Source organism: Myiozetetes cayanensis, unplaced genomic scaffold (assembly GCF_022539395.1).
Source record: "Myiozetetes cayanensis isolate MyiCay16 unplaced genomic scaffold, myiCay2020 scf3, whole genome shotgun sequence".
Classification (NCBI taxonomy): domain Eukaryota; kingdom Metazoa; phylum Chordata; class Aves; order Passeriformes; family Tyrannidae; genus Myiozetetes; species Myiozetetes cayanensis.
This window is the reverse complement of record NW_026087521.1, coordinates 58,411,946-58,435,999: the sequence shown is the minus strand read 5'-3', so window position 1 is coordinate 58,435,999 and position 24,054 is coordinate 58,411,946. Positions and strand designations below refer to the sequence as shown.

At 41.1% G+C, this 24,054-nt stretch overlaps 1 protein-coding gene across 3 annotated transcripts in view; it reads left to right on the top strand.

Moving 5' to 3' along the window:
* Positions 1-592: 592 nt before the first annotated feature.
* CHRM2 (cholinergic receptor muscarinic 2) overlaps positions 593-24,054 on the top strand; it is a 93,378-nt gene continuing 69,916 nt past the window's right edge. For 2 of the 3 annotated variants that reach the window (XM_050324759.1, XM_050324762.1), the window contains exon 1: positions 593-1,320. The gene's annotated coding sequence lies outside the window, so the exon portion shown is untranslated. Of the gene's footprint in view, positions 1,321-9,538; positions 9,559-24,054 lie in introns of those variants that run through there. The other variant, XM_050324760.1, reaches the window with a different exon arrangement.

Genomic DNA, 24,054 nt, shown 5'->3' with positions numbered 1-24,054 from the left:
TGCTTTACACCTTATAAGAATTAACTCTTGTTCTCAAAATATGTCTGTTTCCCCTAATTCATTCGTCATTGTGCTAGGGAAGTACCTTCCATTAATATTTCAGCCCAATAATCAGTTGAAAAAACTGAACTGGATTTAGTGTAACAACATTTTTCCACAGTGTGTGGAGATTCTGATGATTGCAATAATCTAGAAGCAAGATCTCTTTCTGTCTTTCTCCTCTCTTACATTGCTTTAGACTTACAGCTATCACGGAACTGGGAGAAAAAAAAAAAAAAAAGGAAAAAAAAAAGAGAGAGAAAGAAGAGAGTATTGCAGGGAAACATGGGGAAAGGGTAATCGGTAAAAAAAAAAAAAAAAAAAGAAAAAAAGCGTTTCTGATGTGCAAAACGTAGATAAAGACTTCTGATGAGAAAGAGGGGAGTGCCTGATGAGGAAGAGGGGAGAGTGTGTTGAGAGATAACAAGAACCAGTAATTTCTATTCAGCAAAGCCACCAAATCAGAGAGCAGTGCTGATCTTATTGGAGGAGAGCCTTCAACAGCAACTAATCCTGTCATATTGAAAGAAAATTGTAAATGTTCTCTGCAGAAATTGCCTGCCCATTGCAGCTAATCGAGCCCACTTCGCGCTCACACACACCACACACCCCCGCACAGCCCCACAGGCGGGCAGCAAGCGGACCCACAGCCGCAGCACCCCAGCAAGGACATTCGCCCGAGATGCTCACCTAGGCATCCCACTTCCCTCGCTCGCCACCACCACAACGAAGGTGGCAGCTTACCCCCATTTCCTCAGGAGCTCTGGGGGAAGTATGAATTATTACCAGCTCACTTGAGAGTCCCGGCTTCACCTGTTTTTAATTACTTCAATTTCGTCCAAACCTTTAAGCCAGGTTTGATAGCACTAGTGCTCTAAATTTTTTTTTTTTTTTTAAAGCTCAGCGTGGCTGAACTGAAGCAGAGACTCCCAAGGGTCGGAGCTGCCGAGGGTGTGCGTGTCTATGTGTGTGCCTGTGGGTGTGGGAGGCAGAGAGGGAGCGAGGGAGAGACAAAAACTCCATCAGCCCGGACAATGCCACATCTTGTTTAAAGCTTCCAAACTGTTATTCTTTCCCCCCATTATCACGGTACCAAGTAATCTGTCTTTCCCCCACCCCAACCCCCCTCCCTCCTCTTGGAAGATATGGAAGAGGAAGATAAAGCGGCTGGCTGCTGGCTCTGACGGCGCGCAGCCCGCATGTCTCCGCCACCACAGCCAGGGCTGCCGAGCGAGCCGCTTGCAGCGGGATGGGATGCGACTTCTGCTAATTGGATCACAGGTAGGAAAGCTTTGGGTTTTACTGACGTTTCCTCTTTCTGTCTCTCTTTCTTTTTTTTTCTCCCCCCCCTTTTTCTTTCCATGTATTTTTTTTGTCTTTTGGTGTGTTTTTTTTTTCTTTCCTTTTCTTTCACGTCCTCTACCCTCCGCCCCTTCCTCGCCGCACATAAGATTTCATCCGCTGCTGTCATAGGAAAGCTCCCGCCAAGAAAATAATGTCTAAGAAACGAGCTTTTGCTTCCTGGTAGAAGAAGCAGAACAGACCATAGGGAAACTTTTGCTGAATAGGTGCACAGTTGTGCGGGTCACCGGGGAAAGGCAGCGAGAGCAGAGAAAGCAAAGCGATTGCCCCCAGCGCAGAGCCCTTCTCTGTTGTGTTACAGTTGCGATATTAATACCCATAACCGAGGCCTGACATGGTATAGCGGGGAACGAGAGACGCAGCAGCCTGGTTAGAGAAATCCCGACATTTTTCAAGCGCTGTCCACAGGGTGTTTTTTTTTTATTATAAATGCTACATTCCGACACGGGAACATCTCCTGGACTACCCTTCCCAAATTCCGCTGTGACATGTTTGTTGACGACTCCTGCAAAATGTCAGCGGGAGCTGGGAGCGGAGCCGTCCCCGGGGAGCGGAGCCCGCCCGCGGAGCGCGCTGCCTGCCGGGCGAGCAGGCAGGGACGGGGTGGGTGCTATCCCTGCCCCGCCGGGGACCAGGAGGGGTGCGGGGTGTAAGGAGAGGAGGCTGCTCCTGTGTCGGTGCCGTCCCTCGCCCCCCAAAATCCCTCCTCTGCCCGGGATCAGCGCCCGTTTCCTTTGCCTCAGGTCTCATGTCCTGCCGCGGGGAAGGAGAGCGCCGGCTGCAGGCGCCGCCTGAGGTGGGAAGGGGATGGGGTTTCCCCGGCTCATTTCCGGCCCCGCTTCCCCGCGTCCTTCCCCCTGGGGTCCGGTCCACGGACCAGGAAGTAGGGCGCTGCGGGAGAGGATGCTCCAGGGCCGGCTCCAGCTCGCCCCTCTACCCAGGTCCGGCTGAGACCCCGGCAGGGCTGTGTCCGTCCCGGCTGTGCCTCCGGGCTCCCTTGCCTTTCGCCCGTGCCGCCGCCACGGGGTGTTTGTGGCCTGAAGGAGCGAGCTGATACTTTGAGAGGGAGCTCAGATCACGCTGTGGGAGAAAAATTGCTTCCCAGAAACATTTCTGGGACACGGAGGTCGTGGTGCAGCCCCAGAGTTCGGTCGCATCGGGGGTTCTGAAGGGGCAAAGTGCTTTCCGCTTCTCGGGCAAAAGTCGATCCTGGCCATTCCTCCAGCTAGGGCCACTCTTCGCTTCGCACCTTCCCACCACTCCGTGCCCCGTGCCGTGCTCGGCGCACCTGCCCCGCACCTGCCCGAGCGCCGGGCTGATGGGCGAGCAGGCAGGCTGGGAGCTGCGGGGCTGGCTTTGCTCATCTGATCGTCCCCCTGCGAGGCAGCCGGGCCGGAGGGCCCCTGATCAGAGGTGCTCCAGGAGGATAGCTGTGCCCGCTGCCAACTGCGAGGGGAGGTTGTTAGGGCTTGTGACTCACTCCCACTGGTCTGTGGGTGAATCCTTACACCTTCTCTGGATAAAGGACGAGGGATGCTTCCTCCCACCCGTGTAAGATTGTTTTTTTTCCCCTACTATTTAAATTTGCTAAAGTTCCTTTTAGGGCAGGGAGAGACAGCTTTTTCCCAACTGGCAAAGGACACTGGGAAAGGGGTAATTCTTGTTACAGATCTAGCCAGAATAACATCTGTCCCCATTTTTCTGTGTCAACCAGTGTGTTTGCACACACTGGCTTGTCCTTGTCCCTTAAAGAAGATCTCTTTGCAGAAGGGAAAAGAAAAAAAAAAAGTCTAACCTCTGCTTGACAGCCTGTTTTTTGCAGATTTTGGGGGGGAAATACCAAGTCTAAAACAAACAAAAAGACCAATAATAAGGAAGGTTAATACAGGAGATCACAAGTATGCATGCTTTCTACTTTTATGGTATGGCATTACTTGCAATCACAGCCCCTGTCTAAATACACACCAGCTTTGATTGCATGGTTTATGACACCAGCCGCTCTCAGTGACTCATCTATAAACCTCTTTAAGCTACATACAGTACGCTCCCTCTCTCCTTTAAGATCTTTTTGAGTATAAGTTTGGTTGAACTTCTTTGCAGGACACCTGGTCTACCAAAACAGCCCTGTTTGCTTTTTAATCAGGAGAGTGATAAGTGCAGTGGGCTCACTGACTTGATGAGCATGTGTCTCACTGAGCTGCCCTCTCTGCCCCTGCCCACAGCACGCTGTGATTTCTGCACTGCAGTGTGCCTGGGAATGAGACCCAGCACATGGGGAGGGGAGGTCTAGGACATCCCCAAGTTGCTTTGGATATAGGGCAAAATTACAAAAAGGAGAGGTCATGCTTTTCTCCCATCCAAGCCCAAGCTTTTAAATAGTATTCTCTACCCAAAAGGTTGTAACTCTGCATTTGGGCAGAGCTCAGGGAGATCCAGACCATGTGTTATCAAGATGTCCTCAGGAGGTGGAAGGAACAGCAGACTAGCCATGCTTAGCTGTTGCCCAGGATGGAGACTAAGACACAGAAAGGGGGAAACTGAAGCCATCAATTAAAAATAGAGTTTATGAATGAATTTTTTTTTTTTTTTTTGAGTGTTCAACAGTGTCCAACTGTCATTTTGGTTGTCACCTCTGGGCTGACTCCCCACATGTATTTCATGGTTCTGAGCTGCTCTTTCAGCCCACTGGATGTCTCATTCAATAGACTTTTGAAGACATCTACTATGAAATCCCCCACTGCTGTTAATACAGTCCCAGGAGGTTACTCTGCCCCGCTTCACTCCTATAACCCATTCACCCAGACTTTCTCTTCTCCACTAATATTACGACCTACATGCAAAAGACTTATTTTCTGGTCCCGTTTCCATAGCAATGCAGCATGGGGAACGCAGACAAGCCAGTAATAATGAAGCAGATCCTCCTTCTGTGAAATCAAGATCTCTTTGAAAGTTGAGTTCAATGTAAGGGAAAGAAGGGATCCGCGGAGAGCTGGATTTTCAGCCCAAAGTCCAGATCTCCGCGCCCTCTAGTGCCAGAGGCAGGCGCGGAAGAGCATCCCCGGGCATAGGGAACGTCTTCATTGCAAATTAGAGGAGAGGGAGAAAATCGAATGGTATGCGATAAGACCATTCCACTCAATGTCTGTTTCCATCCAAATATTGTGTCTTCTAAATCCAAAACTGGGGAAAAAAAAAAAATATATATATATATAAAAAAGGGCGGGCGGGGCTCACCTGATCCTGGTTTGGTCACCCGGAGATCAAAGCTGGGGTGGGTTAAACTATAGAGCAATGAGGAGGCAGAAATTAGAGCTGGGAAGCCAAGGCTATATGTGGTCATTTATTGAGAAATTTTGGATCTCTCTGGCTTTGAGCTTCACAGCTTGAAACAACTTTCAGCTAATTCTGAGAGATTTGAAGGCACAGAATAGGATTACTCACTTGTGAAACTGCTGCCCTGACCTTATACAGACTCTTTAGGTGGGTGGATGGGTTAGGCAACAGTAATCAGGCTAAGGAAAGCTGATGGAGCTTAGATCCAGCTCATGTGAATGACAGGGATAACTTTTTCACAAATGCTTGTAGCCTTAAATCTTAAAAAGCTAAAATTGTATGTTGGTATTTAATATATGGTAGCATGAATTTGTATGGCAGCATTTCAAGCCCTGTTAAACCCATCTTAGAGATTCTCATCTCTAAGATCCAGGCTGCACAAAGAACCAAGCACTGAGAACTTCTGTAGTTAAATGAGACAACTGGCACACTCCCCACACGCTACCCTACCCACCTTTTCCAGTTTCTATCTTTTGGCAAAGGTAGCTTTCAGTTTTGCTGGGGCCTCCACAGTTTTTACTGGGTCAGAGCTGCCCAAAAGATACCATTACCTACTCTCTTGTCCATATTCCACCAGCTGACCGCACGCCACTTTTGTCTAGCAGATTGCATTCCCTAGCTCTCCGTATGAAACTGAGTAGGGATATCCCACTGCCTTCCTACATTTCCCTGATCGAAGAGGGCAAAATTAAGAGTCAAGACCACCTCTGAAGTTGCATTAAAGGGCTGTCTCCTTTTCCCATGGAGCCTGAGCTTGTTCCTATGTAAAAAATGCTTTAGGCTGTGGAATTGCTTGTTGTTTTGGACTGTCTGTCCTACCTTTAAAGCTATACTGTACATCTAACACTACCTATTCCCCATAGAGGGGCATATGTATCAGCAGGTGTTCCAAAGAGAGATCTCTTGTATAACATCATTTTAAGGCTCAAGAAGATAGGACAGGTTGAAGGGAGTTTCATCTCATTTCCATCAAGCACTTCCTAAAGAATGTTTGCTAGTGAGACTAAGATATGCAATAAGATTTAGTTTTTGGTTGTGTTCAGTAGTCCATGTGCTTCATGGATTCATTTTTAAGAATGTGATAAGGATAAAATGAATCTGACCCTCATTTAGGTCCAGCTGCTTTGCTTGGTCTTCTGCATGTTTTCTTTTTGATGGGATGGTTCTCTGATTCCGGCATTCCTGTATCTCTTTTGATTCCATGGGCTAGATTCTGATCTTAATTACCTTCTTTCAAATCAGGGGTGCCTCCACTGATTTTAATTGCGTCTGGTTTATTTTAGTGCAATTGAGCTCAGAATTTGACTTTCACAGAAACATAGTAAGTGTTGTAATTAGAGTATGCCAGTGTTTTGACAACTGTTCATGGAACAGCTCTGTTTCATCAGACTCTGTTGAAAAGGAAATGCAATGTGATAATGGGCATTGGGAATAGTAGGGGCACCTCTCACAGTGACGGCAATAAAGATCTCTGTGAGTGGCCACAACACAAATAGGCAAGAAATTCTGTAAATCAGCATTTCTCAGGGTTTTTCTCAAGCTCTTAGGAAGGTTCTAAGTGAACTTGGGCAGGTGTGGGTTTTCTTAATTTTTTGGTTGGTTAGTTTTTGGTTGTGTTTTTTCTTTTTCTTTTTGAAAGAGGTGTAATGCGACAAAAATATCTCCATAGATTTTTCTTCTGAATCATTGTCAAATTAGTGTTGGAAACCAAGGTGATAAAATAAACCTAGTCATTTAAAAGAATTCTCTTGTTTAGTGATTTCTCTGGCTCAGGATTTTCAGGTTTCTGAATATGTAAAAATTTCTTTATTTGGTGCAGAGAGGATGATCTCCAAACACTGGATTAGATCCTTCATTTTTATAATCCATTCCAGCATGTAAGAAACAAAAATTAGCAAAATCCATGTGTGGGAAAAATTAAGTTTCTGATACAGCCTATAGTATTTTCATAGATTCCTTAGAAATTTTCTTTCAGCTTTGCAATAAATTAGTGATGTCTATTTTAAACTCATCTATCTCATGTATAGTCAATTAGAAAGCAGAGTAGTCATATATCGAAAATTATTCACAAATTTGTTCATGAATAATGGCACCCAGCTTATTCCACTGTTATTTCTGAAGTCATTTAGTGCAAGCTGGTGACCAATGATTTATTCATGAAAATATTCGTACATCTCAAAAGTTTCATGAATGTTAGCTTGAATAATTAACAGAAATTGTGTTGTCTGTTATCATTACTCATTATTTTCCTATTCAAAAAGGCATCGGTCATCCAGTTAAAGAACATTAGAACATAATGATTACAGCATTGGATCAGACAGGTGGTTTTTCTTGTCCTGTATAGTGTTTCTATCAATATCAGCTACCAAAGATGCAGGTACAGGGAATGCTGCCCTAGCTATCTGCACTGTCCTCAGGTAAAATGTTTTTATACCCACCAGCTTGTGTTTGCTCACTACCAGGAGATCATTTCCTAATGAAAAAGAAAGATACCTCCCTCACCAAAGGGAAACCTCTAGCAATTTTACACAAGCTGCAGATATACTCACCGGCCAGATAAGCAGCTAATCCAGTTTTGCCTCCCAGTCAATTCAGATAGAACGTAAGTGAAGTGATAGAACGTAACAGTGAATTCAGTAGGTTAATTAAATATTTTCTTGGGAAAATCACATTCCAAACAACCTTTGATCTATTTAAATTAGATGTCTTTTGATGTCATATGACACGAAAAGACCAACAGGAGCAGCCAGTACATTGTATAGGTGCCATTTATTTACTCAACTGAGAACCCTCTTGTTCTTTTTATCTCTCAGATAGTCCTGGGGTTCCCAGTCACTTTGAATGCCTTAAAAAACTACTAATTCTTTTATCTTATTTTTTGGTGATTGGGACACTGTTTTCTGGGTGAGAATTCTTGGTTTATACAATAAAATAGTCTCCATTTTAACGCCTACTACCCCTCCTGTGTCCACAGCAATGCCAATACCTTTTCTTCAGTGACCACAGATGGTTTAGAACCAAAAATGCTTCTAAGTATTTCACTCCACCTGTGATTGTTCTGCATTGAAAAACACTTATTTCCATTTGCAATCCATTTGCCTCACCCAACTTAATTAGCACACTATGAAATACTTCCCTTTTTCTAACAGTAGTAATTTCAGTAAAGAAGTTCTAAGTTCTTGGACAACACAATTTTACAGTGAAAAAGGATCCTTCATGTGTAGTTTTCTGTTTACCTTAATCAGATTCCAACTTTAATATCAATCCACCTATTTTATCATTACTGAAATTTGTCAAGCAGTTTAGGATTATATATAGATACCTATAGAGAGAGACTTATCAGGTTGTTTTCAAGATGTTTTTCTTGGTTTTTATATTGATGTTTCAAAGGATATATAGAATATATAGAAGAGATAACATTTCTCTTTAAATGAAACTCTGATTTTTTTTCATTCTCCTATATGTAGTTCTAATTTTTGTTAGTTTCAACCAATTTAGCTGGAAGTGAATCAAGGCTTTTTAGTATATAATACCTAAGACTAATCCAGTGCCTGTCCTAAAGATAGGTATGCTAGCTGCTACTCTCCTGTCCTTCTGTAGTGTATCTGACTTCAGTGACAACTTGCATTTTTTTGCTATCAGCGCAGCCACTTCATTTTCAAATGCTTTCCAAACCCTTGCATATATAACCATGAGGTCCTTGTGATATGCTGCTGTTTAGTTTATCAGTTTGTTCCAATGTTTCTTTCAGTGTTTCACGTTCTGACAGCTCATGTGCTTTCTTGTCTTTGAAAAAAAATAGGTCTAAAATGGATTTTGGCACAGCAACATTTGCAGAGAAGATATAACCAGACAAATAATTCTGAACCTCTGCAAAGTCCTTTTGCTCAATATTCCCTGGATGTGCAGCAGATCCCCTTTCTTCCCTCCTAAACTGGGTGAATTTAACACCTTTCAGAAATGTCCTGCAGTTCCCCCCTGTGCACACACTTCCACAAGCTCTTGTCAGTTTGTGCATCCTTGGCCCTCTTAATTTACAACTGACATTTTGTTTGTGTTTTATTATAATTTCTCCTCCTTAGCCACAGGCTTCACCAGAGATGAAGTGTCATTTCCTGAAAGCTGGTTGCTTGGCTCAAACAACCTCTTGGACCTTAACATTTCACAATATCTTTTTTTCCTATCTTGCCTTTAGTTTACTTTCTGCATGACTTCACTGAATCAGAAACTGCCTGTTAATATACCTGATGTTTTGAATCCAGGGCTTTTGCTTTCTTTCTCTTTCATTCTTTGCTTTCTTTTTCAAACATATTTTATTTCTGCCTTCAGTACTTTTTAAGCAGTTCACTAATTATTATCAGTTTTAACCTCATGCTCTTAATGCAGTAATAAGTCTATTACTTTTCAGGGGTTTGACTGTATCATGTCTTCAGCTACTTAGTTAAGAGCACATACTGTTATGTTCTCCAGTTATCCTAGAAATCACGTAGAATTTGGTTTTTTTTAATCTGTTTGTACCAGTTGGCTACCAATACCCAGGTGGGTGAACTCACCCATGGTTACAATTTTGTTAGACTTTGATCTCTCTCCATATAGCTCATTGACTATCCCAGACATTTCCTGGACTAAGGGTGCTAATGCTCTGTGCAAACATCAGGATTTAATTAAAGAAAGATATTTTTCCACTTAGCACACTGGACTGAGACAGAGGACATCACAGACAAGCTCTTGACTATGCCACCAACCTGCTGCCTGATTTTTGACATATTCCTATGGCCTGACACAAAGCCTGCTGAGGTCGGAGACCGGTTTTTGCTACCTCAGGTAGGCTTTGGCTTGACATCCAGAGGCAGGGACAATAATTCTTCCTGATCTCATGACAGTGTTGTAAGGATTCACTTTCTGCAGGTTGTCAGGTGTTGAGGTTAAACTGTGGTGCTGTCAAATGAAAAAAGGAAGAGACAAACTCCATCCTCATGGTGTTTCTTTGTTTCTTTGCCCTGAAGTGTTGGAAAATTGAGCCTTTAGGAGATGTTTATTAGGGAAAGTTTCTGTTGAGAATGGAGGATAAGCTAAAATTTTCTATTTCCCTCAAAAAAAAAAAAAAAAGTTCTGAAGCTCCTAGCTACTCCAGATCTTGGTGAGAAGCAAAAGTAGAAATGTTTTCTCTGCTGTTGCTTTTCCATGCTTAGGCTAAGCTCAAACTGGTCCCCTGATCCATTACTGGCACCTTTCACCCACACTATTTTCACTTTTCTAGCAGTGTATTCTTAGCTGATGAAAGCTGTCAGAACACGAGTGACATGAAAGGAGAGGCCATCACAAAACAAAGTGCTATATTTAACCTGGCAATGTCATGCCTTCTCAGTTATGACCTTGAGCCCTAGCAGTGAGACTTTAAACAGGGCATCTTGGTTGTAAAGTTTCTTCCTTTAGCCAAACAGAGAAGGCTCTTAAATATGAGGAAAAGCAGGCAAGAAGGAAGGTAAAATAAGTTACCTTTTGACCTCCTTTTGACATTTGTGATAGCCAACACACTTAGCTGGCACTAGAAGGAAAGAATACATGAAGTGCTCACTGTTAAATTCTCATTAAAAATGTCTGTTTGATGTCTGCTAGTCATTTTCACAATCTGATCCACTGGGAGTAAATGTAGGGATCTTTACTGAAAGGTTTTGACATCAGAAGCAACTTCCTACAAGGAATATCCTACTGTTAATAATTATATTGCCATATGATTCAGTAAAGGGAAAAAAACCCTAAAACTGTACAACTGGAAAAAAGCAAGGAAAGAAAAAAGAAAGAAGATGAAGAAAACCATTTAGTATGTTTTGTCTGAAGAAAGCCTGTAGCTATTTCTCTTCCTTTCTTTAGCAAAGAGTGAGTCTGTGTATCTCCTACTTTGAAGCATAGGGGAATGCAAAATATCTGGTTTTAAAAAACCCAGATAACTCAAGCACTGCCATTCTTTCTGAATGACAAATTTGACAGTTAATATTCCACATTATTGTCTTTATTGCCGCTTAAAAATCAAAGTGGGGTGTGGAAATGACACATAGCTAAAAAGATGAGGAGTAATTTTCTTGTTACTGCTTTCAGAAAGTGGTGACAAGGGCTGAATTCCTAGTTTCACCACAGGTTGCTCATGTGGCCTTGGACAAACTCAGTAACCTTCTTTACCTCAGTTTCTAACATGGAAATTCTATAAAATAACATTTTTATTCTCATAAGCTGTGTCTGCTCTTCCTGTTTAAATTTAAAACAGTTTGGCAGCACTTCTGTAACAGTCGGCACTAAACTTAACCTTACCTACATTTGGGCATGCATAGAAATGAATGATACATTATCTTTCAAACATTCAGTTGCTTTTTAATCCATGTGAAAATTACCTGAAAACATGGTGCTGATCTTTCTCTTCCTTAGAGAGTAAGAGCCTTTCCATTTAGCCCGGGTGTTGCTGGTACAGGCAGCTGTACATGGGATACCTCTCAGCAGATGCCATTTGAAGCAGGTCCCTGATAGATCTTAAATCCCATGAGCAGTTCTGTATGTGCTAATGCTGCAAGGGTACAGAAAGATACACAGGAAGGTGACAAAGATGGTGAGAATTACCTGTATTCCAGAGAGATATCCAATAGACTAGGACTCATCATACAAGAAATTATATGAGTTATAAGGAATACATGTAGGTCTAAGCAAGCTTGAAGAGAGGGAGAAGGTGAACAGTAACTCTCTAGTTACTTTTTTTTTTTTTTCCAAACATCCAATCCAGCCCTCTCAGGCAGATATTAACAGCCACAAACTTAAAAAAATCACTGCATGGTAGAGCTGTGGCACTTAGTGCCTTATGTTTTGTTATTCTAAACATATAAGTGAGTAAATAAATGATCAAACCAGACAGAACACTGCAAGAAAAACACTACTAAAAGCTTTGTGATGCAAATAAAGTCAGAGGGAACTCCCCATGCAACCAACTGCTTCGACCTAAGGAATTTATGCTGGGGTGGTATCACTGTATATCCGTTCTCTTTGTGTGTTCATTGCTCTCAGACACCTCTGAGAGAGAACTGTGAGCACCCTGGCTTTGGGAGAGTTGCTCTTGTACTCAGACTCTTGTTTAGAGTCGTCAGAGTAGCCCCCTTCTTTGGACAATGCTCAGCCTGTTTTACTTTTTCTGCTCACCAGAAATTTTTGTCCTTCTTGGCTAGGTTATTACAAAAACAACCCCAAGAAAACTTTGGAAACTTTAGAAAGTTGTTTAACTCCCTGATTTAATCCCTGATTCCCCAGAAAGACCTCCTACAAATAAATTCAAAGATTCCTTGTTTTATTTGTTCACTGTAGCAGTTGGAGAATTTTAATATACACCTGGTTCCCAGGCTGATCTTGATGCCAACCACAGAGTGTGCTTTCCTGTCTGTAACTCTAATATAAGATCCTGAGATAACCTCCTTGCAGACACATTTCTCTTTCAGCTTAAGACCTTTGTGTTCCCATTATAGGTGTTCTCTTTACAGAGGAAGGGTGAGTTGAGAAAGGTAAAATGTGGTCACAGCTCTGTCTTTAGTTCCTCTTCTCATTTTTCTACTTCCAGCAAAAACTGGAACAGCCTGTGAACAACAAAAATGAGGAAGGATGTGGCAGGCATTGAGAGAGATGTAAAGGGGACAGGAGAAAATATCCCTCAGCAGTTGCATCTTACCTTATTAGGGCAGACCTGGAACTCCCAAATGCTGAGATTCCTTCTTCTTGTTTTTCATTCAAAAGCTCAAAAATCACATATTTTTCAAATCTGTATCATTTCATATGCTGTGTCAAGATTTAGACAATAGCCTTTAAACTAAGGAGTTTTAGGAAAAAAAACAAAGCAAATCAAAACCTCACCAACCAGTCAAAAAATAAACCCCAAACTTTAAAGAGTAGAAAACAAAAACTGAACTTACGATAAAGGAGATACTTTCTGAAGATGATCTTTGCTTTGCTGATGTCTTTTATGTGTATAAGTGGTGGGACACGGGTTCACTGGCAAGCTCTCTAGGTCAGAGCTTCTGTTGTGATCGTGGTCCTGTAGGAATCACAACATCATTCATTCACCTATGCAGGATTGCTCAGTACTGCACCTGCATGCCAATTTGAAGGCATGGACTTAAAGGTGAGCTGGGAAATTTTGAAATCCGCAGAAGACAAGCTTTCTGTTTTTTAAGAAACCCACACAACAGCAGTGTTAAAATAACATTTCCAAGGTCATAATAGCTGAGGTCCCCATATTTTCTACTGAATAACTCTAAAAATTATTTCTGGATGCTTTGCTTGCTTAAAAATCAAGCTACTGGTGTGTGTTCTTGCCTATGGCTTTAGAAATCCAAGTCTAGGTACTATATTTTTAACTCCAAGCCAAAATCTTTAACAAGCAAAGCAAAATAGATCTCAAGGAAAACATGGGCTATCTGAAACCTAATTTTTCTCCTTGCTACCCACAAGGCTGTAAAAAGCTGCAGTTCTGCTTGGGTTACACTTCAAAGCTATTTTATGTACATACAGATGACTGGAAAATACTGGAGGCAAAGGAGAGCCAAGCCTATACCACAAAAATTAACAATGCATTTTTTTTCTGGAGGCAGTGTTTGTGGGTTTTAGAAACCAGAGGAACTTTTGGAGGTAGGTGATATAACATTATGGCAGGCCCTGGTGAGTTGGAGTTTTACTCTTGACAAATATTTCAGTGTCATTCTCCAAGTTACTCTGAAAAGAGTACAAGGGAAAGAGGGTAATTTTAGGGACATATATCCCTGCTTTGTGAGGGTTGACTAGATTGATTAATAATTTAGCACTGCCTTTCACCTAAAAGTTATTAGTTCCCATGAACAATGACCAGATCTGAGTTTTTTACTTTTCCCAACCCATTTCAGTCATTAGGTGATTTTCTCATCATATTTGGAGATGTGTGTGTCAACCAAATAAACAATGGAAACCAATACAAGAGATTGTTATAAATTTTAGTGTAATAGAAATTCCTTCTCATCATGGCTGGTTTGCACACGCAATGTTGAGACAAGTTCATATACATGAAGATTTATTAGTAGAGTCCATAGCTCATGGCCTACATTGTCTCTAGCTGTGGAAACATTTGGAAAAACATTAAAAAAAAGAGGAGAGAGACAGAAGAGAAAAAGAAAGTTCTCTTTCTGCCACTCAGGTGGGAAGAGAAACAGTCGGGGTTTCCAGACCTCTCTTTGGTGTCCTCTGCTCTACAGGAGCTGGCTCCCCCCCACTAATATTCTTCCCACAGTAACTGTGGTTACTGATAGAACACGATAGAACCCTCAACTGGCTGTCACTGCTTACCATAGTGTTGATTGGAGCCAGCACTGAGCAGGGCAGGGACTGCATGGCCAGTTTCTTATGCACATATGAGCATCTCTGTGTCCCTTGCATAAAGTGATAGCTATAACCAAAATGTAATGAAACTAGGGAAAAAAATCTGTTTGTCTTTCTGGTGGCAATCACTACCCAGGAGAACCCCCCACAGAAAGACTATTGGGGTGTGCAGGTGCAAGGTTATAAGGAGAGCAGCATGAGAATAACAGCATGGGAAATGTGAGGGGAAAACGCTGCTCCAGGCACCCTGAAAACGTTGTCCCAGTAGCCTGGATTGGAGAGTTCAGAGCTGTGAGGCAAAGGCAGGCTGCAAAGTTGAAGAGAGAAAGCTCTTAGCCACACAGAGCAGTGGCAGCAGTACTTACCTAGTATGGGGAGATGTGACAAGGTGACATAGTGACACCCTAGAAATAAAATGTACTGCTGTTCAGGGAGAGTCACTGGATCTGGCTGCTTTGTATGAGAGGTGCAGTTTCTGAAGACTCACTCCCATTGGAGACTGTCTGAATCACCTTTCCCTTGTGTTATCTGGGGCACAGGCTGGCTGGTCACTTCTTCTGTCAAAGGGGATCTTTCTTCTGGTGATCAGCATATTCCAGGATTCTGTGATCCTACAACTTGAATGAGAACTAAGCCCTTGCCCTCCCTATGCCTGCTTTTTCTCCACCTTTTAAGTAACAATTGAAACAAGGTTCCCTGCTGCAGGCCAGAAGACAAGATCAGTTGAGGATGCACTGATTCTGTGCTAAGGATAACAGTGTAACAAGTGCCTACAGCAAAGGAGAAATGCATCCTCAGCATTTTCTGATACGCTTTAGGTGCTGTGTTCAGTTTGAATCAGCTGGGAGGATTAGAGACTTCTGATTGCACCTCCTAGCAGGTGAAAAGCTCTCAATTTAACTTTTTTCCAGTTTGAGTAGATGGAGCAAACACAAAGGTCTTCAGTCCTTTCCTTCAGGACGTGAGTAAGCTGGGGTTGAGCTTCTTTCCTAACTCTCTGGCCAATGGTGTTAATGCAACACAACAATAAGGAGGAAAGCCCAGGAGACCTTGCTTGTGCTCCCTCTCTCTTTTTTTTTTTTTTTTATTTTATATTATTTATTTCACAAGGAAATCTCCAGATCAAGATTTTATTTTTGCACATTATTGCTTCATCAAAAAAGGAACAAAACTGAAGCCAGGAAGAAAGAAATTTTTTGCAGCTGAACACATAGACAGAGAAGAGATGATAACCAAATATAGAGGAATTATTTGCTTATTTTGGAGGTCTACTAAAACCTCTTTGACAGGGATCACACCAACTTATTTTGGTTACACTGACAAACACCCTCACCTCTTCAACCTTCTGTGCTCTACCATGGGGCCAGTTCTTGCACTGCAGCATTAAGAAGTAATTATTACCCTTTACTGTGTAATGATTAGTTATTGTACAGGCCACACAGAAGCCTTCCGCAGTTGTCATGCCAACTCTGTCCCCTGCCCTGATTTAACCCTCTCTACTCTGTTGCAATGAGCAGCAACAAGTGGTTGTGGGAGGCATTCAGGCTGTGCACAGCCCGTCCTGATTTCACTGCATCCTGGACATGGTCTCACCAAGCGTGTAGAGACACACAGATTTTAAAGACTGTTGTCTCTTGCTCAGCCCGTGCTTCTCTGCCATGATATGAGAGGATTAGTACATATCCTGAGCGTCAGACCTCTTGCTGCTCTGTGGTGAACCCCTCTGGGTGCTTTAAGTGCAGACTCAGAAGGAGGCTAATCCAGTCCTTGTCAGCTGGCAGCAGTTTTCTCTGATACCAGGGCTTGATGAGCTGGGGCTTGATGGGTGTTTATGAGACATGCATGAAAGCAGGAGGAGAGGTGATAAAACAAGACAGTATCTCACAGAGAACTCAGATGCACTGTTTGCTCTGGTAGGAATCAAGGTGTGTTTCCAGTTACCTCTCAGTGCTACTGTGCTAAGATGTCAGTCCTTTTTGGGGGTAGAATTGCTTGGCCAGAAAGTGAGAACATCACTGTCTCTGCTTAAAGTGGTGGGTATGTCCCACTGGGGAGAAGGGAGAAGGACTGTATGTTGTTTGCTCTCCCACTGTTTCTTAAACTCTGAATTGAATTGCACAGTGAGGAAAATGAGAGCTGGTCTTTGCTTAGATAAGCATTCTCCAAGAAAATTTACAAAACAATGACATAGCTATTTGCGTTCCTGTAGCAAATTCTGTACGTCATCCCAGGGATGGGTTCAGTCCTGCAGTCCTGCATTCGGAATGGTGCAGGACCAGACCCTTTGTAGCTAGCTCAGCTCATGAATAGCTGGGATTTGATGCAATAACTATATTATTATTTTTTTATTTTTCTGCTTGCTGAAATGACTACATGCATCTCTCCAAGGGCAAAAGAAAGAAAATGTTCTGCAAAATACTCTGCATTCTCCACAACAGAGCAGATCATGTCATGTAGTTGCTCTTATTGCTATTTATACATAGATGATTATCTACTATCTGCCACACAGTAAGGAATAAAAGGATTAACTGGAGAAATAATCTGAAAATCAAGTACTTCTTTCCTTGATGTTTCTTCAAAGAATGGATTTTGCAAATATTCCTCCACATTTACTTAAAAAAAAAATTCTATAATTAACACCTAACTGAAGAGAGCAATATTTTTATGAAAACAAGTAAAAATATTATTATTATTATTATTATTATTATATGGAAAGCAGCACTCTGATAACCAGAGCTGATGGGAGATAGGAGCGAAGGATGGGAGAAGAGAGAGGGAAGTTTTTTTCTTCAGTTTACATCCAGTAGACTGAAACAGAGAACTCTTCTCTTCAGTTTCTTACTATTCTGTCCTCCATACTCCTTTCCACTATGCATTTCTCATCAGTCTTTGAAAAGAAGCAGCCTGGTCTTCCACCGAATGACTTAGTCTGCTGCTTAAGTCTTTGAGTCAAAGAGTTATGACACCTAACCAGCCCCATAAACACAGAGGTACTGATTTTGGTTTTGCACATTCACTGTAGGAGCATTGCTGTTTTGAGCAGTTTGCAGTCTGTCACTTCTGTGGGGGTTGTCTGGCTGTTATCTGTGTCCTCTCAGTCTAAGGAAGAGAGGGCAGGACACAAAAACTTGTCAGGCTATAGGTAAAGAATAAATGTAAGACAAGAACACACACTTCCCTTATGTTCCCACCTGCCACTTTCCCCTCTCAGCCCTGCTCATGTCATCATTATAGGCTTGTGCCATCCTCTGGGGTGATAATGATGAAATTTGTTTGCAAGCAAGCCATCCGATCAGGCTGGTGTGCTGGAGTGTAACGCCGACACAAATGGTTATTATGGGGACATAATTAGTAGGCTTCTATACAGAAAAATGACTGGAAATGATTGAGTGCCATTAACCTGAAAGACATGAGAAAAATTTTGGCTTCCTAATAGCTTCAAAGAGGGTTGTGTGAAGATGGACTTTTCTGATAACAGACATTCCCTCAGTCCTGAGTCTCATCAGTCACTGGTTTCATCAGACAGCTGATGCTCTCTTTTGCTTTCAGATCACTGAAGAAAAAGTGACCTATGCTGAACAATCTGTTAATTGTCATTAATTTGTCCACTGGATATTTCCCCCCTATATTTTGAATCGTACATCTGCAAGTGTGCTGGCTAAGCTTCACAGTCTGATTAATAGTTTCGAATGATTATGTCAAGCCCAAGAGATTCTTTTAAGCTTTTCACATTCAGCATTGAGAATTTGGTACTTTTTGTATGTGTCTGTTCGCTTAACTCATGTGACACATCTTCCCGCCTTTAATTTAATGACCTTTTATGAGCAGAAGCTGAAGGTGCTCTAGATTGTGGGACAGGGTGGACAAAAACTGTTCCCTTTTGCTCTAAGAAAGGCTCAAGAGCAGCAGAGTGGAGGGAACAGATATCAAACCAGAAATATCTTGGAGAAAACACAGAACCAAAGGCACACACTGTTTAGCAAGGTCTGTATTTATTGTTTCTTTTCCACATTATATAATTACTGCAAATCACTGGTGGCTGACTCCATACCTCAGCTTGTCCTTGATTATGTCTTGCAGCAGGATCCCTTGGTTCAATACTTGTGAACATAATGCTGATATGTTACAATTTTGCATTATTTTGCATCATCCATTTGTCATTATAAAGGGAAAGACAAGTACCTTTAAAGAGACACCAAGGTCAAGTGCAGGCCCACATTGTAAGTATCCTTGGGGCAGCAATGGGCAGTGCTGGAAATTACCTTTGGGAACATTTTCCTTGCATACACCAGGTCTACTGCCACACAAGACAGAAATTATACTGCATCTCCTCCATCCTGGAAATGGCACAGAGTTCAGTCCGCTTCAAAAGTACAAACAGGTTGCTGTGTGTGTCCCAAGGGAAAATGTGTGATCCCAAGACAGACCTGGCTTCCCTGAGAAGTTAATTTCTGTCTTGGGGTTTCCTTCACTTCAGCATCTGGCTGCTCCATGATCCCCTTTCTTGAATATTTTGGACCTGCAAAGCAGACAATGGGATTCCTGTGTCATGACATTTCTGCAGGTTTAGCACTGCCTTTTTTTTATACTACCTACTGTCTCTTCAGCTCATTATAGGATGGATACAACTGCTCTTTTATTCACTTTGAGTAGTACATCACCATTGAACTAACATCCCAGAAATGTTTGCTGCATCAACTGCTATGTACAGTGAATGATGGTCACCAGATCTGGCACAAAATATTGAAGGAAAGAAATGGTATGCAGTCTGAGCAAAAACTGCAATATCTTTCATGGTACTTTCACCTACATTTTTTGGCATCTCTTTTCTCACACATACAACCTGTTCACACATCCTGAAAATACAGGGCAGCACATCTGAAAGTGTTTGCAAGGTATATTCTACTCAGTGAATTTCCTAGTGTTAGGCAGCAGACTACAGACAGTTACTGAACTAAGCAATGTAATGCATTTTTAAGAAGCATTGTTCAGTCACATGGGAATAAACATCACCCTCAGGTATACTAATTGTTAATGCTTTCTATGATTAAAATTTCTAGTGGTATCAGTTCTTATGTGCCTGGTTTTACACTGATTACTAAGTTAGAGTTCAAAGAGGTATCCTTGCACTTAATAAAAAACTGCTGATTAATGAGCAAAGTGCATGATTTTTCCTTGGAGAATGAAATATAAATAATTGCTATATGTCAGCATGTGACTACTGTACTCTTGGGTAGGGGCGTCAGTGATCTCTGCCTACATGGAGATTCTTACGTTTCAAAAATGTCTCAGACCCATAAAACAATCACCAAAACCAGCATGGGAGGTGCGCAGGGCACCAGGGACCTGTAAATAGACAGACAAACATCAGAACTGGCAGGGTTAGATAAATTTTATTTGAGACATCACTTCTGAAGAGTCTGTTCCTCATTTGTTGCACTTTGATAGCAAAGCAGAGCTTCTAAAAATCCATTTCTATGCATCAGAGTAAACAAAGACAGCCAGAAGAATAAATGGGTTCTGTCTAGTCTAATGTGGATGCCAAGGGGACCAGAACCCAGATGTCCTGACTCTGAATTAAACACCACACGCTCTTATTACTGGACTATCATTTTACATGGAGACTTTATTTTTTTCGAGGGATGGGGGGGGTGTTTTTGGATCATGATGGTGCATGGTATTTGTTCACATCAGCCAAGACTGAAGGAAAAATATTATGTATAATTATAGAGCACGACAGGCTAATACGTCACCCATTAGCATTGTCTAATTGCTTGTATTATTCTCTGTTCTTACTCACCCTCGCGTCTGTGCTGCCTCTCCACCTCAAATCCTTAACTCCTCCTTCCTCTGACAGGATGTACAATAGCCAGAGCAATATAAATCAAAGCCTAGAATCAGGAAAATTAGAATAGATTGGAAGTGCCAGTTCCTCAAGAAGGAAAAGAAAGAAACAAGACGGCAGGAGATCAGAAGAGTGATTGCAGCTTCATTACAAGGGCCGTTGTACCATCAGAACAGGTTATTGCCTGTCACAAACTGTTTTTATTTTCCAGCTCCTGACTGATGCAGAGCTTGATCTGAAATAAATGCCAGCTACCCTCTTACTTTATAAATCTCCTTGTTGTGGTCACATTTAATCTTTATGGGCTTTCACATTTTTCAAATAAAATATAATTTTATACTTTTGGTATCTTTATTGTAAAGCAGCAGCAGAGAGGTTGAGAACTACAGAGGAGCCCTGATGGGTCTGTACTGCAGTGAGACTGGGTGGGAATGAACTCAGACAGCTCAAAAGGCTGGATAAACCATGATGGGGCTTCCATGCAGGGCACTCTCAATGTAAACTTCTTCCTTAATCTCTTTTGGGTTCAGACATCAATCATATGAGTGGTCAAAATACTACAATGCTGAATTTGTAAAGCTTTCTTTCCTTAATGTACTTCCCAATTAAAAAAAAACAACCACCCAACCAGCCAACCAGCCATCTGACCAAAAACCAGCAAACTTCTTCCCAGCAATTCTATAATACCAAGATTAAACCCAAGAGTTTCAACAGCATGTCATTGGGAGTTTCAGTTTCAAGAGAGCAATCAAAAACCACCTGGAGCAGAGAGAGAGAGATGGTTGCTGCCTGAATGCTGCCTCTTTGTCTGCTAAGAACTTTTGTCGAGAGCAGATCTCCATGCCAATTTTTCCTCGGGGAAATAAAAAAAACAAACTGAAAAAAAAATAAAAGAAAGAAAAAAACCTCTTTAAGAAGAGCTAATCTCTAAAGAGGACAAAGAATTTATTTTAATTTTAAGATCTATATGGAAAACAATAACTGATCTTTCTATTAGCAACATCTATAACTGCTAGACCTTCTACTTACAGAGCCGTCACAGTATACCAGGGCATATTATACAGAAGCTGTGTTTGGAGGTGACTTGAGCAACATTTGTGGTATTGCTCACGAACTGGTGGGAAGGCTTCTCCTCCCTATGCTCAGCAAACAGCAAAGTGCTTCGGGTTATACTTTTTGAGCAGCTGCCTTCTTTAAAGGAGCCTCTGTGTCCTTAGCCTGAGGTAGAGTGGGTGTTTTTCTCCTGCCTGACAGTTTTGAAACCGTCACTCTCACCAGCAGTCCCTCGGATGTAGGTAGGAGATTTGCATGAGTAACAGTGATTTCTTAAAGTGAGGGCTGCAGAACTGGAGTCCTCAACTGGGAATGAGGAGCTCTCATTGCATGAAAAGTGTCTATCTCCAAACAGTGAGGGAGTGATCCAGCTCTGATTTCCCGTCTGTGTGTTGCAACTCTGCGGAGGAAGGCTGTTAATGACATGGCACAGGAATTGTTATTTTTAGAAAATGCAGAATGGAAGTGTACATGTACAAGCATGAGAAAATCTCCTATTATTCAGTACCAGGTCATGGTAAAAACTGGCAATGATCAAGCTGGTTAGGTCAGTAGTTATGCAGTGGCACTGCACTTCACTGCTGAGGTTTTGCCCCCTGGTCCCATTGATCATAATGTTCTTTTTTCACAGCCAGTCTTGGAAGACACTCCATATTTTACAATAGATTGTTTTAGACCAAAATGATCTGAGTTTGGTACTTTAATGAAGTGTCACAGCTTTAGTTTACCGTGTCATTGGCTGGATAATAGTCCTGATGAGAGCAGGCTAAGTTGCCATGAAATCTTATGGCAACAATGGGAGCAAAAAAATCATCAGGTTTGCTTCATGAACCTGTTTCTCACCTGACATATTTCTTCACTCTCTACATGGAATTGAAGAGTAAGGCTTCAGCTATGCTTATTTCTATTGAATGTCCAGATTTATGATGAAGTATTACCATTTTAGTGATTTTTTTACCCTTTCTCTTTACATTCCCTAATTAATTTTTAAGACTCTGAGCTGACACCACAGTTGCCAGGAGCTTCCCATTTCAGATTCAGACTCCTTTTAAAAGTCTTATTCTTTCATTTTCAGTCATTAGTATGTCTTTATATATCAAACTTACTTATTAATATATATATATTATAGAATTACTGCTGTCTCTAATGAAAGAAAGTATTTTAGAGCAGAGAGGGTTTATTTCTTTTCAGATACAGTAATTTCCTATGCTTAAGAACAAGAAACCACTTAATAGGAGAGGAAGCTTGAAAAAAACCCCAACAAATCCAGCTAACACTGCCAATAACTGCCATTTGTTTGTATTAAAAATCAGTGGATGCCAAAAAATACAGAAACTCAAGAAATTTATTGCTTTAATATATTTATTAAAGACATGTCCTCAGTAAAATATTTAATTTTTTATTAGCTAAAAATTCTAGTGAAAAATATATGCTTAGATTAAAACCAAACAAAAATATACTAATTGCTTCATTAGCAATTCAAAACAATGCATTTTCTCAGGTTTCAACAGCTCATTGAAATGAAATGCTTTTAATTTCTTTCATTTTTAAACAAAATTTTAAAAGCTTTGCTGGACTTTTTTGCTAAATATTATTTTGAGGACTCAAAGTGCCAGCTCAGCAGTGTACAAGGTCTATGTGAAAAAAAACCAAAATAAAATGACAAATCAAATTATTGGTGGCAAAGAGAAGAGAATAAGGAGATATATACCTTAGGAGACAGTGGTAATTTTATAAAACATGTGATTGTTGTTACCATAATATAGCCCAGTAAATGATAAGTTTGTGGCCTAAAAATTTGTTATTTTTCTGAAGTAGAATTTCTTAGGAGAATTTCTTAGAACAGACTTCATCCATTTGCTACAAACACACTTTCTGAACTTGAAAACGCTTCTGTATCTCTGCCTTTGAACAGAAATACTTTTTTTGTGCCTGTTGTGAGACTGTTCATGTGTTTGGGCAAAGTGGGCAAGTATGAGTTTGAAAGTAACCCTTATTCCATATTTACCTGTTGAAAGTCCTGCAGGAACAGGGGCAATATATTGACAGGACAGACCATAGAGCTGGAAAGAATAATGCTGAGACAACACTTTTTTGGATAGACAAAAGCCAAAGCCATCTCCATGGGTTGAGGAGCACGACGTTGTTGGTTTACATTAACAACACTGTTGGTTTACATCTTCTGCAATCTCACAGGCTCTGGAATAGTAGGTAGTAGCCAGACAGAAGGGAGACAACCTGGGACCATCAAGGCTGCTTCTTAGGAAGTAATTCTGTCTTGAAATTTATTTCCTGTTTGCAGCTGAAAGAAAACCATTACAGGAACTGGATGAGATTACACATACATAAATATAAAGAATGTATATGTCCATAAAAGTTATCTCACACAATTTTTAAAATGTGATTCCAAAGCAATTATTTATGCCTCTCTCTTCTGAGCTAAAATGAGTACTGATATCTGTCTTTTTTTTAATTGTATGGAAAAAAGTACAGTAAAATAAATAAAAACATCAAAATATTTCCTAAAATCTAGCCATAGAGAATGTAGTTTAAAGATGAAAGAATGGATTCAGAAGCTAATTTGAAATAACTACTATATCCTTCCAGCAAAACAACCAAACCAGTTGTCTGAGAAATGAATTATGTTAACAAATGATGCTGGTTGTTTTAGATAGAAAGATTAGGGATGGATACATCCCACTGTTTTAAGCCAAGCTCTGATTTGTCTCTTAAACTCTGTTTATCTGTCATTTTTTTCTCCAGTTGTTTCCCTCCTTACCTTTTTTTCTTTAAAATAAACTACATTTTTGGCTAGGGTTCAAAAGGAATTTGAATATGTTACATAATTTACTAGAGTTTGTCTTTTGTTTCTTTTCTCTCTCTCTTTTTTTTTTTTTTTTTTCCTGTTACATTTCTGGTCTATGTTTCTTTTTTATCCTTCCTTTTCATGTTCTGGAACTTGTTTTGATATTCGCTAACAGGGGTTTTCCCACCTTTTTCCTGCTTCTGCTTTCTCTTCTTAACCTTCCTACTTGAAAACTTAT